This window comes from Grammomys surdaster, unplaced genomic scaffold (genome assembly GCF_004785775.1).
Source record: "Grammomys surdaster isolate TR1022 unplaced genomic scaffold, NIH_TR_1.0 187, whole genome shotgun sequence".
Taxonomy (NCBI): Eukaryota; Metazoa; Chordata; class Mammalia; order Rodentia; family Muridae; genus Grammomys; species Grammomys surdaster.
In genome coordinates this window covers 7,996,039-8,001,461 of record NW_021604632.1, presented here as the reverse complement: position 1 = coordinate 8,001,461, position 5,423 = coordinate 7,996,039, and positions in this window count along the sequence as shown.

The window sequence follows — 5,423 nt, the reverse complement described above, 5'->3', positions numbered from 1 at the left end:
ACACAGACACACACACAGAAACACACAGACACATACACAGACACACACTCAGAAACACACAGACACACACACAGAAACATACACACACAGAAACACATAGACACACACACACATAGACACACACAGACACACACACAGACACACAGACACAGACACACAGACACACACAGACACACAGACACACACATACACACACACACACACACACACACACACACACACCATCCTTCTTATCATCCTGCAGTGGAGTGTATCCAGGGAAACACAATAGAGCCCAAATGTTAATATTTACTGCTGTGTAAAGAAATGACTGATTTGCTTTGGGAATAGTTCCAAGTACTTCCCAGTAAGTACAGTAGTGATTAAACACAAACAAACAAACAAACAAACAAGAAACTAAACAGGGCTAGGAGTATAGAGTACTTGCCCAGCATGTGTGAAGCTCTGGGTTCAGTCTCTAGCAACCATGTAGAGCAAGTGTGCGGGGGCACACTTGCAATCTCAGCACTTGGGAGGGAGGCGGAGGCAAAAGGATCAGGAGTTCGAGGTCACCATTGGCTACATACTGAGTTCTAGGCTGACCTGTGCTACACGGCACTGTCATAAGAAAAAGGTAAACGGGAATGCCAGAGGCTCATCGTTTACACAAAATAAGGTGTGACTAGAAAATGAAAAAAGGGTTTTTGAGACTCTATTAAAGACAAAAATCTGAAATTACATTCCTGCCAGAAATGAATACATTGATGTGGGGGAATTGTTGAGAAGACAGAAAAAGTAAGCTTTGTAACATGATGTGTACTTTGGAGTGTATCAAATTGGCTTCCCTCCCTCCCTCCTTCCCTCCATCCCGCCCGCCTTCCCCCTTTCCCCCCCCCCGTCCCCCCCTCCCTCCTTCCCTCCCCCCTCGTTCCCTACCGCCTTCCTTTCACTGGGAAGCCTACTGGCTTCTCTGTCACAGAGCTATAGCCTTAACTTTTTCTCTTTATTTTGAGGCAGCCTTTCTGGCTGACTTGCTCAAGCTGGTCTCCTGCCTCTGTTCCACAGTACTGGTTACAGGTGTGCACCACCATGTCTGCCTACGTGTGTACTTCTCCTGTGTCTCCAGATACACCATGAATTGAAATCACTTACTTAACCAGCATGTATTTTGCATCTTCAGCAAGCAGGAAGCTGCTTTTCCCCTTTCTGAAGAAATGGGCCACCTCTTTAAATACTCTCAATGGCTACTTATTTGTATGTTTCTTAAAAAAAAAACAAAACAAAAACAAACCTCTTTGATCTGCAAGTATAGACAGAGAATCTCATGTTTATCTGTCTCTAAAGTGTGTAAGCATTTGATCAAAATGCTTCTTTATATCTTTATCTTTGGGTTCTAGGTAAACAAGCTGTCTACCATTGACCTACATCCCTAAAGGAAATAGTTTTCATATAAATGTACCTGGCCACACCAGACCCACTCTTGGTTTAAAGAATCCTAAGCTGTGATATAAACACTTCCTGTGATCTCAGATCTGGGCAACCCCTCAATGGAGACTTCCTTCTCAGGTAACTCTAGGCTGACATTAAAGTTCACTAGGATACTGGTGTTCCAGTACTTCCTTTTTATTCAGCCAAGGACCCCAGCCCATGTGATACTGCCAGGCACAATCAGTGTGGGTCATCCCATCTCTGTTGACCTAATCTAGAAACGCCCTTATAGACATGTGCAGAGGCTGGCCTCCTTAGTGGCTCTGATCCCTAGGTGACAAGACTGACTATCATGGCGAGGTTGGCAGGAACTGTCCAAGACTCTTCTTTTTTGAATCCTCTTCCGTTGTTATCAGAGGCACCGCTGTCATCTATGTCTGGGTCTCAGAGTCCAGGAATTTGTACAACAGGCTAAACTTTACTTCCGGGATGCTTTTCTGAAAGTCTCTGAGAAATTAAGATAATGAACTGTTTTCAGGTAGTTGGAGAAGCATCTCCAGATGGCCAGGATGATTACGGTGCAACCAAAGCTTGTGTTACTGAAGTTGGGGCTCATAACACGACTGCAGTTTATACTGTGTGTGCAATGGATAGTGACAACAGATCTCATGAGGTCTTGGTAACAATGAAGCAGAGTTGGCGCATTAAGAGAGATCTTGAGACCACATTAGTTCTTATCATTCCGATCGGTTGTGATAAAGTGAGCTGGTATGGCTGTCTCTGTGTCTGTCTTCTGCGCATGCTCACTGGCTGTTCTCACACACCACGTGCCAGCTTGTGACCTGAGCCTTGGGAACTAGTTAGGTTTCTTTTTCCTTCTAGCATAACCAATCATTTTTCATGGCACTATGATATCCCAAACCTTTCTTCTAAAGGGCCTCCAGGTTTATCACAAGCGACGGGTTTAAGCCCTTCTACCCTATCAGAACCGTGAGGGGAGAGGTTTTCTCATCTTTAATATCTAGCAAGTGCCTGGCATGTAGTTAATAACCAGTAGATGCTTGAAAGAAGAGGATGAATGAATTCGAACAACAGAAACCTGGCCAAATGGTGCCATATTAGCATTGCCACCAAGCCACGCCTCAGTAGATTATCTCCATCAAGGGTTGGGGAGCGCGGAAGAAGAGGGAGCCAAAAGAGTGGATGGGCAAGAGACTGTGGAAGCCTGTCTGGACATGACCTGGCTGTTGCACTCATGAACTTATAGCAGCTGTGGTCACCTGCAGAAAATCAAGACAGCCAATGTTCTAGCATGGGTGGGGGAGGAGCTCGGAAGGGCCCATTCCTATCTGATGAGCTATTGGCAGTTGAAGGCTACTTGGGAAGGAAAAATTAGTTTTCTTTGGGTATGTGGCCATTTATGGATTGCCAGTACCTCGGTGGATGGCTCCACACACATGCACCATATGGGCAGCGCTAATTATACTCAGTGGGTTATAAAGAAAAATAAAGAAGGTAGCATGAAGTCGAGAGTGACGATGTCTTGGAGGTCAGTAGGGGTGGAGAGCACAGGGCGTATGTGTACAAAATCCCCCAAGAATTAATAAAAACAGAAGGCAAACAGCTACTCAAACCCACAACTGCAAATTTACTAGACCTAAAAAATGAGAAATTTGTAATCCTATACTTAAAAAAAAAATCTTTTTGGATAGTATTTCAAACACTGTAGTTCAAGCCTGTAGTTCCAATTGTTTTTGAACTCATGGCTATCCTCCTGTCTCAGTTTCTAGAGTGTGGGGGTTACAGGAGTAAACCACACCCTTCTTACAAATGCAAATAGAGACAGTTTAGGGTAATGAGCTCAACATTGCAATTAAGTCTAAAAAGTGGATTTTTTGTGTCATTTGCTATCTATAAAGTACGCCTCCTATGTCTGAAGAATGACAAGGAATAAAGCTATTCACATATACCATAAATCCCCAGCCTAACCCGCAAGACTTGAGGTTCATTCTTATTTTTGTTACATTACTCCACGGGCAGCCTTTATGCCTCTAAATACTGAAATCAGAATGTCTGTGTCCACATTGGCTTAGCAAAAGGGAGACATCCTTAACTGCCTAGTCTTTTCAGACTACAGTGACTATATGATATATTTTTTTGCATGTAATTTTTTTTTAGATCTGCTTCCATCAAGTGTAACAATATGTTGAGTTTGCCATGGGCCTTTAAAGCTTGGATGCTGAGAAGAACTCTGCATGAAATTTTAAAGAGACTGGACCTTTCATCTACCTCAGCAGCAGGACACCTCACTATGGGGACAAGAAAGGAGGAGAGGGAGAGAGCCAGAGAGCATATTTCTGAAGCAACAGCAAAAAATAACAGCTGAGGGAGTTATTTCATCAAAGGTTGATTTTTCACACACGTGCGCGCACACACACACAAACACACATATATATACATACATATGTTTATGTATATGTATATATATATTCACGTGTTTTAGCTGGAGATTATGTGCCCTATTGCCTACATTTCCTGGCTTACGTGAAGTTCTCGAGTTTCGTGTGGTCTAAGTAAGGAAAAATTCATAAATAAAAATATTTATTTTAGAAGGTGCTGTTATTGGGAATCGCATTTAAATTTGCTGGCAAGGGAATGCTGTAAATAACTAAATTTGTCAATCCCAGGAGTTCCACCTACTCCTCTGCTCAGGGATGTGCCTGACACTGGTGTTTTCTTCCTGACTTTATGTTTTCTTTCTTCTTATGAACATCAGCATGAGCTTTGACTGGTAGTGTGGGGGAGATGCAAGAAGGCTCGGCTCCACACCTGTGATTCATTCCGATGTGCTTTCTCTTTTGTCTGAGTCTTCCTTGGCCTGGGGCCTCTTTGTAGCACTTTGTGTGATGTGACTATTACTATCCCCAAAGTAGAAAGGAAACCATAGATGGGCTTTTTTTTTTCTCATCTTCTTTTTCTCTGATCCCGAGCTGACATCCTCATGAAATACACAGAGCTTCTCCATGGCTGGGAGAGAAACCTGTCACTCAAATGAAGCTGCAGAGACCTGAGTCTTTGGAGTTGGGGGATCTGTGTCCACTGCTGGTCAGCCTTAGTATTTTTTTTTCTTGCTTCCTTTTCTCTCCTCTCCTCTCCTCTCCTCTCCTCTCCTCTCCTCTCCTCTTCATTTCTTTCCTTTCCTTTTCTTTCTTTTTTTTTTTACTTTATTATCTTGACTCATTCATTCTAAACTCTCATTTGTCCACTTTATTTCTCTAGGATGCTTAGGAAAACAGAGAATTTGCTGACTCTGAGGACTGGGTTCAGATTAAAGCCTTTTCTACCCCCATGGTCTCTTACTGGCTTTGTAACAAATGACTACACATTTGCTAGCTTCATAGAACACAAACTTATTCTCTAAGGTTCTTGAGGCAGAGATGCAAAATAAGTCTTTGGGAATAAAGGAGTTGAGAGGGTTGTGTCCCTTCTGGAGGTTTGGGGTGCTGGGAATCTATTTTCTTATCTTGACCAGTTGATGGCAGCTGCCTGGGTTCTTTGGCTCACACTCCATCTTGCCAGTTATTACTCTATTTCCTTTCTAGCACTGCACCATCATTCTAGAGATCCTTAGCAACCCATGCCAAGTCCCTCCCACCATATAAAGTAGCACACATTCTGGGGATGAGAGTATGGACATTTGGGGGCATGCTCTTCCACCTAGCACCCCTTTCAATTTTATGTTACACAACAAGCTTTGTGATCCTCATGTTATTTTACCATGTTTGAAGATTACGCAGACCATTCCAGGCCTGAATGGCAATGATGATAGTTTTTTAAATGCACAGGAGGAAGAACCCAACATCTGAGCCAAAGGATCTCGTAAGAGTTAAATGGTCAGCTTCAGGAGAGAAAACTTAAACTTCTTATTCAGTGGCATCCTGAATGTGGGACAATTTCATCTTTCCCTCCCTCCCTCCCTCCCTCCCTCCCTCCCTCCCTCCCTCCCCCCTCCCTCC